The sequence below is a fragment of the Sturnus vulgaris genome, chromosome Z (assembly GCF_052056855.1).
Source record: "Sturnus vulgaris isolate bStuVul1 chromosome Z, bStuVul1.hap1, whole genome shotgun sequence".
Taxonomy (NCBI): domain Eukaryota; kingdom Metazoa; phylum Chordata; class Aves; order Passeriformes; family Sturnidae; genus Sturnus; species Sturnus vulgaris.
In genome coordinates this window covers 81,854,815-81,866,497 of record NC_142283.1, presented here as the reverse complement: position 1 = coordinate 81,866,497, position 11,683 = coordinate 81,854,815, and the positions used below count along the sequence as shown (strand labels likewise).

Sequence of the window (11,683 nt, the reverse complement as noted above, 5' to 3'; positions counted from 1 at the left end):
TCTGGTACTGAAAATAACAGGGTGCCTTTAGAAAGTCCTGGAAAAAAAAAAAAGTACCCATTATTTCACTAGGTGCTGGATCAGCAAACACACATAAACAATACATAGTAACCCTCACTCAGCTTCCTCCTGTTTTTATGCTCAAACCATACTGTCAAAAGCTGACTTTTAAAAAAAACCCAGTCACAAAACCCCCAAAACTTCATGTAAATAAAAGCATAACTTTAAATAACACTTTAAGAGTAACATTAATTCAAACTGCCATACTCATGGCCAGCTTTCAAGAGTTAAATAAAAATGTGGTTACAAATTAAACAGAAGCTTTTTTAAGTTTGAAATTTTCAGCTGAGTTGAAAAATTCTGTCAAATGATGCATTTCAGGAAAACTTCATTTGATGAAAAATTCCGTTTGGGGTAAAGGTGAGTCAGCCAGTTCTCACAAACCTATGGCTGCTACTGCCTGACTTTAAGATAACTCCATCCCATGCTTCCAGCAGGTAGTCGTTAATCTTTATGCTTTTCAGCAAAATCCTTTAATTCACACAGTAAGTGCTGCACTAGTACATACTGGGTGAAATCCAGGCCCTGGAATTCTCCTGCTAGCAGCACTGCTCTTTTTGTTACATTTCCTGCCACTGATGATTGCTCTATGTTCCACCTATCTAGATCCCTCTGAAAGGCCTCTCGACCCTTGAGCCCACAGCACCTCCCACTTCAGCATCCTCAGCAAACTCACTCAGCACCCACACCCTGGATAACAATGTTGAACAGTACGAGCCCTTGGACTGAGACCCAAGCATTCTGCTGGCAAACCACAGCTCTCCTCTTCCTGTGACACCTGGCACATACAGAGCAGAGTGTCCTGTTCAGCCAAGCTCGCAACCTACACCACCTGCCTGGCTTCTGCCTGAAGGGCACTGCCTCTCCTGCACATGTTTTATTCAAAGCTGACCAGCACTCGGGGACCCCTGAGGCAGCTCCTCAGAGGACGTGGACAACTGCTCCCTGGCAGCTTAAACTTTGCTCTCTTGAAATCCAGGGTGACAACTCTGCTTTTTCTAACTACATCAAAAAGTTTAAATTCAACCATTTCATGGTGACTGTGACCAGGACCATCACCCCTGCCATGAGTCCTCTACTCACAAACCCCAGTGGCAGAGCACTTTTCCTTTTCACTGAGCACTTGTGATGAGAAATTATACTCAACAAACTTCAGGAATTTCCCAGACTGCTTGTCACAGCAGTACAGTACTCATGTCTAGTTAAGTTACTCACTGATCCTAAATTAAAACTGGACTTTACATTCCACTAGCACTCAGGAATGTTCTACTAGCATTTACGAATTGTGAAACACACAGAATCTTGCCCCACGACCACTTAGCTTCAAACACGGCCCCAGAGTGTTGTTCATTGACCTGCGTAAAACAGAGCCCTCGTCTACACCCACAGAGGCTTGAGAGGAATGATTAATGTTTAACATGCTCCAGTTCATGTATGTGAAATAGCTCCAACATGCCAGCCATGGGCAGATGGTACCTTAATTCACCAGGCACACTGGGAACACATGAGCTGTGTCACCAGCAGCCGTGTGTCACCACACCCACACATCCATGTCCCTGCCATCCTGGAGTGAGCACAGCCTGGCCAGGCCTGTGGTCAGACTGCACAGTCACAGCCTTTCTGAGCCAGGCCCCGAGGATCTCCGTCCCAGTGTCCCCAGCAGCAGTGATCCAACAGCTCTGGGACCCTCCTGTGCCAGGCCCTGCACCCGCCATGGGTGGCCCATCCCAGGGCACTGCCCATCCCAGGGCGCTCACTGCCCATCCCAGGGCACTCACTGCCCATCCCAGGGCACTGCCCGTCCCAGGGCACTGCCTGTCCCAGGGCACTCACTGCCCATCCCAGGGCACTGCCCATCCCAGGGCACTCACTGCCCATCCCAGGGCACTGCCTGTCCCAGGGCACTCACTGCCCATCCCAGGGCACTGCCCGTCCCAGGGCACTCACTGCCCGTCCCAGGGCACTCACTGCCCATCCCAGGGCACTGCCCGTCCCAGGGCACTCACTGCCCGTCCCAGGGCACTCACTGCCCATCCCAGGGCACTCACTGCCCATCCCAGGGCACTGCCCGTCCCAGGGCACTCACTGCCCATCCCAGGGCACTGCCCATCCCAGGGCACTGCCCGTCCCAGGGCACTGCCCGTCCCAGGGCACTCACTGCCCATCCCAGGGCACTGCCCGTCCCAGGGCACTGCCCGTCCCAGGGCACTCACTGCCCATCCCAGGGCACTGCCCATCCCAGGGCACTGCCCGTCCCAGGGCACTCACTGCCCATCCCAGGGCACTCACTGCCCATCCCAGGGCACTGCCCGTCCCAGGGCACTGCCCATCCCAGGGCACTCACTGCCCATCCCAGGGCACTGCCCATCCCAGGGCACTGCCTGTCCCAGGGCACTCACTGCCCATCCCAGGGCACTGCCCATCCCAGGGCACTGCCCGTCCCAGGGCACTCACTGCCCATCCCAGGGCACTCACTGCCCATCCCAGGGCACTGCCCGTCCCAGGGCACTGCCCATCCCAGGGCACTCACTGCCCATCCCAGGGCACTGCCCATCCCAGGGCACTGCCTGTCCCAGGGCACTCACTGCCCATCCCAGGGCACTGCCCATCCCAGGGCACTGCCCGTCCCAGGGCACTCACTGCCCATCCCAGGGCACTGCCCATCCCAGGGCACTGCCCGTCCCAGGGCACTCACTGCCCATCCCAGGGCACTGCCCATCCCAGGGCACTGCCCGTCCCAGGGCACTCACTGCCCATCCCAGGGCACTGCCCATCCCAGGGCACTGCCTGTCCCAGGGCACTGCCCGTCCCAGGGCACTCACTGCCCATCCCAGGGCACTGCCCATCCCAGGGCACTGCCCGTCCCAGGGCACTCACTGCCCATCCCAGGGCACTGCCCGTCCCAGGGCACTGCCCATCCCAGGGCACTCACTGCCCATCCCAGGGCACTGCCTGTCCCAGGGCACTCACTGCCTGTCCCAGGTGCCAGCCCTGGCAGCACCACCCACAGCACAGCCAGAGCCGAGGCAGTCTCCCAGGATCGTTCCCAGAGCCCAGCTCCAGGAATGGCCCATCCAGGCCTGCAGCCACATGGCAGCTGGAGGCTCTGGCGGGGACCAGGGCCACGCCATCCCATGCCAAAGACAGCTCCACAGCGTGGGCAGTGGGAGAAAGCTCTCATGTAAGCTGTAAAAGCATCAGCTGATATCTGGAGGAAATAACTCACTTTCCACTGGGGATAAAGATTCATATTTGTATATGTGGTGTTTTGTTTTTTCCAGTCGTAATAAATTTCTGAGGAAGAAAACCAAGTTTTCAGGAGTATTCTAGGAATAGCAGGTGAGTTCTAAACTTCAGTTCATACAGAATTAATCCTGCAAGCATTAATTAAATGTTGGGGTTTTTTCTTGGTAAGCAGAGAGAATAATCTCTGAATCCCTGAATAAGCCTTGGAAGCAAATAATGTTCAATGACTGCGAATTGCATCATTTTAGAGTCTTCACTTGGACATGAAATTAAGTAATTGTTTCTTGATAGACATTCTATCTCCTATTTAATAAAAATTAAAATTGATTCACTGAGATCACTAAAACAAGGATTGCATATGTTGAATTGTTCTCCAATACAACAGAAAGATTCTAAGAGGCTGGAAAGTATTTTGGTTTAGAGCTAGTAGAAAGTTTTGGCTTTTAAAATAAAAACACAGCAAGCTGATACCAATGATTCAGCACAAGAGGGGTCCCATACAGCATTAAAGGGCTCTACAGTGGCTGTGACATATAACCCCTGATAAGACTGACATAGATTGATAGAGCAGGTACCTTTGGTCCAAAAAAATTACAGAAACACTTTAGCAGTATCTCCAAATAAGCATATCAATACATAGAGGTTTAAAGTGAGCATTTGCTGGAAATGAAACAGAATTTTCTTCCTTTCTCCCTTATTTTTCCTCCCTTCTCACTTATTTTGTGTTTCTTTTAAAAAGGTTACTTTTCACTGTTGGATCTCATTTCTCCATTAAAAAAAATAAAATTCATTTAACTAGAAAACTAGTTCACCTCTCAAACACTACTACTACTAACACTGTGAAACAGTAAGAAATGAAACACAAAAAAGGAATTCTCTAATTTTTCTTTAACTGTATTCTGAGGACAACATTGTGTAACTGGGAAACTTTGTGAGGTTATGGCAATAGATTTCAAGCTCTGGTGAGCTGAACTGGTATGTGATGACACAGGCAGGTCGTGCATGCAGTTCGTAGTGGTTAAAGACAGCCAGATGTTTCCTTGCAGAGCCGAGCACTCCTCCCCTCCCCACCCAACAAGAACCTGTGTCCTTTTAAGCCCAGCTCAGCCCTGGGCAGCCCCGTTTGCCCAGTGACATCTCCACGGTGTGCGGGACAAAGGCGGACACGGAACACCAGGTTAGTGACTGTGTCTGTTTTCACAGCGAGGGAGAGGAGAGGCTGTTCCTTATTCTCTAACGCCAGCAAACGCGTGCCCCAAAGCTTTGTGGACAGCCCTTCACCCAGGGGGCATTCACTGGCCAGGGGGCAGAGCCAGCGGGCTGCGAGGTCACCCTGGCCCCATGAACCAGGCAAGGACCGCAATCCCCGGGGCAGCACAAGGCTCCGCAGGGGCCCTGCCCTGGTGTGGCCCTGCCTCAGCCCCCGGAGCCCTCCTGGAAACACAGCACGGCCTGCAAGGGCTCCCAGCACTCCCTCAGCTTCACAGCACACCCTGAGTGGGTGCCCGGTGACAGCTGGCCCTCCACAGCCACCCTCCAACCATGCAGTGACAGAGCTCCAGCCAAGGACTCCAGAACAGGGAAAAGGCGACCTCTTGTCCCAGCTACTGGGACTCCAGTGTTCACACTGGTCCTGTTTCTCATACACTGAAACTGCAATGCTGGTACAGACATCACATGGGGGTTCTAAAGTGTGGGCACATGAATACCTTAACCTAGTCCATTATGCAGTATTTGGGATTGCACTTCAGTGAACTACTTTTGGGAGCTCTGCGCCACGGTGCTCAGTGAGCACAGTACAAACCCACTGATTTCCAAGAGCTGATCTTGAAAAAGCCCTGGAACACAAAAAAGGCAGAACTGTTCAGGATCCACACACCATCACCCTTCATCATCCAGAGGCTGAAACTCGAAGCCACTTCTGATTCACTAACCACACCCTTTGTTATTTCTGTTTTCCTATTTCTAAGCTATCCTCAGAGAGCATGAAGATGCTCGGCAGGCAGTGAAAAGTTTTCTGGTGATTTCTTTCTGATCCAGCACACTTCCCAATGATTCCCCATCCCCTAATGATAGATAATCATTCTATAAAGTTCACCAAATCTAATACATGCCAAGGTACAACACCACCTATTTTAATTGCAGAGTACAGAAACCTCAGAGTCATCCCATTCCAACCACAAACTAGAAGTCCACTTACTTGTCAGTTTTAAGTTTCTTCAGGTCAGTCAGTCTAGAAGAGCAGTCTCAGGAACTCCAGAGCTGTTGTTATCCAGTAAATTTAATATCTAATGCAATGGGGAAGCTTCTGTAACTTCTGAAGCAGTTGTGAAGCCCTCACCACACTGAGAATCACTTCAGACTAAAAAACCATTACAAGGTCCCTGAGCCACTCTCACACCTAATCAGGACTAATGAACTGCCTGAACACCTGCGTGTTCCCACGCCTGTTTCTACAGCCTGTACAGTGCATGCATCATTCTTCTTTCCATTCTTTTGATATATCATGTTGTAATTCCCAATGCTAGGTCAGGAATTGCCAATGCTCACTTTATTTTGAGCTCAAGATTCATTTTTCTCCCCCCTGCTGTTTCTGCTTGCATGTTCCCTGCAACACAGCAGCTTTGCAGCACCTAAGGGGCTCACAGGAGGGATGGAGAGGGACTTGAGACAAGGGCCTGAACTCACAGGACACAGGGAATGGCTTCCCACCTCCAGAAGGCAGGGTTAGATGGGATATTGGGAAGAAATTCTGGGCTATGAGGGTGGGGAGGCCTTGGCACAGGTGCCCAGAGAAGCTGTAGCTGCCCCATCCCTGGCAGTGTCCCAGGCCAGGTTGGACAGAGCTTGGAGCAACCTGGAACAGTGGAAGGCATCCTTGCCCATGAGAGTGGAATGAGATGATCTTTAAGGTCCCTTCCCACTCAAACCATCCCGGGATTCCCCAGTTTTGACACGGAAACTTCCCACTCTCCCTGGCCAGGTAACAAGTGCTAGGGCTGTCACTGACAAGCAGCCTCTGCCCACTGGAAGCAAATCCTTTCTGGAGCATTCTCCAGTTACCAATGGTACAAAGACTTTCCTTGTGGAAAGAGAGCACTTCAACTCTTTCTCAAAAGCTGCTGCCTCACCTTCCTCCCCACTTCAGTCCTTCTTTTCACTCAAAACCATCTTTAGGCACCTAATGATGTCTTACACTCTGCACTTGCACCAACGATTACAATTACAGACCAGCTGCACCTCAAACCTGTTGGTTTGGATTACCCACAGTGAGAGAATGGGAAAAAATAGCAGCGTCTTTTTCTCTGAGGGCTTGAAATCAGGATTTTGTGAAAAAGGCTTCAGTTCAGCAAAGCCATGGCAAACAGGACTGGAATAGCCATGGGAAATGCAATTTCATGCTACACAGGGAGGTAAATGAGTTGGTAAAAAATATGGAATACATATGGAATCTGTGTGAAGTTTCCATTTAGCAAGGAAAGTGCCTGCAATGTCACACAAGATGCTCAATGGCTCATTCTTTGTTACTTTGTCACCACTGTCTCCAAAACATTGTCATCACAGATGCACTGTTCTTCTGTGTAACTGGGGGATTAGGAGCAGATGAATATAAATAAGCAAAGCCAAGCCCAGCCCGTGCTAAACTGGGTTTAACTGGCCTTATCTTGGCTACTTCTGAGCCCTGACTTTAAGCCCTTCTGGTGGCCAGGCTAGCTATAGGAGCTCCTCCAGTCACCACTGGGCCAGGGCAGGGTATAACATCAGCATGGAGTTATAAAACCACTAGAAAAACCTTTTTCTTCATGATTTTTCAAGGAGCCAAACTGATGTTTTGCTTTTCTCAAAAGAGCAAAACTAGCACCTGTGTGAGATGCTGACAGCATCTCCTGAGACATGGGAGCCACACTGGGACTGCTCCTGTCTGGCTGTACTGCAGCATTGCAATAAATAACATAAATAAATAAATAACCTAACATTTAATTACAGCTGGCTGCAGCAAGCCAGGGCACCAAGCGCCCCAAACTCTGCCCCAGGCCTTGGTGCTGAGGCTGGGTTCATGGAGGGGCAGGGGCAGGGCCCCTCAGCAGAGCCACCCTCTCAGCCCCAGGCACAAACTGTACTAGAGACTGACAGAGGTCAGGCCACCTAAGTCTCTTCCAGTTCTGAGAAGTGGATTTAAGCAAGATTTTTACCTGCAGAGACAAAAAAAAAAAAAATAAAGTTGCTTATCCTCATGTGCAGCTCAGGGGACACTAACAGAGCTGGACGTGCTCCCTCAAACCCATCCCAGGGCATCCCTTGTGCCCTGGTGTGCCCAGCACACCTGTCTGCAGAGCAAGCAGGTCTCCTGGGGGAAGAGGAGTTGCCCTGAGGGACTGGTAAATAAATATGTAAGGTTTTTTTTGTCAGCCCTCTGCTTACAGCAAAATTGCTTAAATTCTGCCCACAACTACTTTGCTGTGGAAATAGCAATGTCATGGAGGGTACACTGTCAGCCAGACCTTACTCTCCTAACCTGAAGATAATTCCCAGCCTGGATTCTCTCAGAGGCTGAATGGTTATAGGAAATGCCAGGATGATCCAGACTGATGTAATGAGTTTGATGATTGGGAAACTCAAATCAATTTCGTTTACTGATCCCTAGCAGAAATCAGAAGAGATCATGGCTTCCAGGTTAAAGACCTTTGCTCAAATTTCTGCTGCTCTGAGTTAATCTTTCTCTACCCAGCCATTGGAGTGACCAGCACAGGTAATCTTTAACCAGTGGCCATTGAGTGACAAGGATCACAGCATTTCTTCTCTGGGATCTGAGCTGTCTCAGCACTTCCAGAGCTCTTACCTCTGATTTTACCTCCATGAGACTGTGGTAAATGTGCCCCTCGAATGCTGCAGTACTCTGGGATAAGCTGATAAACAACACCTTTGTCTACCCTGAGCTCAAGAATTCCTGTAGCAATGTCTTCTCAAAAATTAGATGGCTGTATCCAAAAATGATGTGAGTGAGCACAGTCACTGACATTAAGAAAGCAAAGGGATAAATTCAGTTCCACTGCTGGATATGTGTCATTTTTCTCCATAAAAGATTCTGGCCTAAATCTTTGACCCAAATTTGTCTGGAAGTTTAAGCCAAGGGAGCCATGGCCATGTCTGGGGGGACCGTGACAGGATTTTTCCATGAATGAAATAGCCCCAAATCAGTTGAAGAGTATCGATTATGTGCTGGAGTAAAGCCACAAAAATATAGCCCAGGTTTTTGCCCCTGTTATTATTCCTTCAGGTTTGAAGCTGTTCTTCAATTGTTTCCACACAGAAAAGACACCTTCCCTGTGGTTTCCATTTCCCTCAACATATCCTCCACATTGTATGTAAGACAAGTGAGAGGAAAGGACTTTTGTAGGGATCAAATAGTATCCTTTGTCTAGTGACACCTTACTCACTAGTAAGGCCTGCATATGAAATGAAGCACAGAATAATTTAGGCTGGAAGAGACTTTCAGAGAACACAGGACTCAGTCCTCTGCTCTGAGCAGTGCCAGCCTCACAGTTAGACTACACTTCAAACGTAGATGATTTTACTTGGGGTCATAGCCATATACTTCCAAGGGAAGAATCTGGCCCTCAGGTGTATGTGCAATGTATGTTGCATTATCTGTCCCTGTGTCACCTTTAGTAACATTTAAACAAACCAGTTCCTTTTCTTTTTCCAGGAATTTCCCAATACTTTGGCATTTCATTTCAGAGAACTGGACCCCAACCAGTCTGCAGCAGTACTGGATGTTGCAATGTAATCTCAGACTTTCCCCAGGCTCTCTGTGGAGTGACCAGTACTTCACCAACAGTTGCAGAGGCCCATTTTGAGGGGCTTTTTTCCTCCCCAGAAACATAACCCACAAATACCAAGTAAGTGGTGTTTCTGCTGTGATTAAAAGTAGCACATTTTAGTTTTTCTCTGCTAGTTTTGGACAACATACAGCATTTTGGTTTTGGGTTGGTTGTTTTCTTTTTAATATGAGGTCTTTTGTCCTCTTTTTCTGATTAAGCATATTGTCAGATACCTTCTGTAGACTTCAAATGCACATCTACCTTCACAAAAAAAAAGTGAAATTCATCAAGCCTAAATGTTTAAACCTAAAGGTTTATGCAATGGTCTTGTTGTTGGATGAGGTCCTGGGAGGTGTGTACCATTCCTGGGTTTGCCAGTGGTGTTCAGATAGGCTCAACCTAAGCCAGGCTTTTCCCTGTACCTCCTAGGAAAGTAACATTTGAAAATTCCCAAGCAAAGCAGACAGTACATCAAAATTCAAGAAAGCAAAAAGATTGGCAAGCCCCAGCAGTGAACAGGAGATGAGCACTGTGACTTGAGGAACTGATGAAATCGGTCTCACTGGCAGAAGTAAGCAATTAATATGCAGCCAGAGTAAACACTCTTCATCTCAGGGTTCAGCAAAACAAAGAGCTGAAACCCCCTTATCTTTTGCATTTTTCCCTCCCGACATGTACTTTCTGAAGGAACAGAGAAAATGGAGGTCTCAGAGCTTTTTTTCCATTCGTTAGTCTGACTAAAGGTGACTCTGGCTCAGTGCAGTGAGGGTCATCTCCCTCCCCCAGATCAATATTTTAATATGACTTATCAGAACAAGAATGAATTGTTTACTTTAAAACCTCAGGATCCCATAAAGGGAGAGGGAAAGGTGTCCACTGGAAGCAGAGGCTTGCAGCAGCTGCCCACTGCTGGGAACTCAGAAAAGAAACCAGGACTCCAAAGATTCGAGTACAGACAGTCAGCAAAATGTCCTGCGAGAGAATCCCAGTTCTGCCAAGCCCTAACAACACACCAGAGGATCCTTTGGCTCTTGTCTCCGATGGTAAGTGCCTTCCTGTGCAAAATTCATGTGATGAAAAGGAAATGCTAAAATATATTAACAAAAATAAAATAATGCAGGTGGATTTCCAACACTAAGCACTTCAGCATACCAAAATATCCACATGTGCCCAGGGCTCAACTGTGTAATTTAACAGAATTTTATGTCTTGGACCTAGGGATCTCTACCTGCATTTGGAAAGAGATTAGGCTTTTGTTAGGGCAGTGCAAACCACCCTGAATGTTTATTTTTTTAAAAATGGGGTGGTGGGGAAGCTGACAGGCTTCCCGAGGGACCAGGAATACTTCCAGGTCTGGCTGTATGGGAAATGCAGGTTCTGTGACCCATCTTGAGAAACCCTCTTGTTCTTCACAGTGCTCCTCTGCATTGGAACATCCCAATAATGTTCTTCACACAGTTGTCCAGCAGAAGAGAAGCAGAAAGGGGGTTTTTCTCTGATGATTATGCTTTGTTTTCTCCCTGTAACTTTCCCATTATTTTGTGTTTGGGTTTTGTTTTTTTTTCCCTTGCAGTACTAAAAACTAGTGGCCATTTCTCTTTCTTTCATTATATTTTGTCTTGGAAATATTCCTGATGATTTGCTGGAAGCTGAGGGACTATAAATTGCCTGTTTGCAGTGGCATCAGCTGCCTTGCTTTCTCCTTACATGTTCTGCAGTGAAGTTGAGTCCTGCCAGGATTTCTGGGCTTACCTGCTCTTACCTGCTCTGATTGCCAGGCTTTTCCTCAGGGAGCTTCATTAGCAGGATCTTGTTTGATCCTTGCCCTGTGCTGCAGAAAGAAAGCTGAGTAAAATGTGTATGAGGAAAGGTAAGGGAAGACACCAACACTGAGGTGAATTAGAAAGCCAGACACAGCACCTTTGGCATTCGTTTCTCACTGCAGCATAGGCACATTTATGAAACCAGCCCCGTGGACCTCAGGGCTACAGCTGCATCCTTACTGACAGAATGTTGTGGCATGACTGGGTCTTTGCCATCATTAATTCAGAGCCATGTGATGCTCAGAGTGTGCTGCAGCTCCTGTCTTTCTTTCAGAGATGTCTCCTTCATAGCTGGGACTGCACAGGAGCCTGACCTGTGGATCTACACATCTGCCTTTGTGTGTGTTCAAATGCTTAGCTCTGTCCCACTGCAGGACTACAGACTCCAAACACAGACAGAACCAGTGGGACATGAAAATCCCTTGGATGTCAGTCATGCCCAAGCATTTCTAGGCTTATTTTCGTGGCAGGGATGGGAATGCCAGATTATTACTGCTTTAACAATCTCATTGGAGAAATGAAACAACCTGATCTGGTAACCAGACACTGAGGGTCCATTTCTCTGCTGTCCTGTCCACCAGCAAAGGGCACTCAGAACCCAGCTTCTACTGCCAGCTTGTGGCACTGAGTAATCACAAACCCTTCCCTGAGGTTTCATTAGGTGCAAATCAAGAATTAAACCGATCCAGAGCCCCACTAAGTCTGCCCTGACCTATCAACACCGGTTGAACG

At 48.2% G+C, this 11,683-nt stretch overlaps 1 long non-coding RNA gene across 1 annotated transcript in view; it reads left to right on the top strand.

The window, feature by feature from the left end:
* Positions 1-9,566: 9,566 nt before the first annotated feature.
* Positions 9,567-11,683, top strand: part of LOC148219974 (uncharacterized) — a 3,553-nt gene continuing 1,436 nt past the window's right edge. The window contains exon 1 of the long non-coding RNA XR_015799631.1: positions 9,567-10,171. This is a non-coding gene — a long non-coding RNA (uncharacterized LOC148219974). The remainder of the gene's footprint in view (positions 10,172-11,683) is intronic.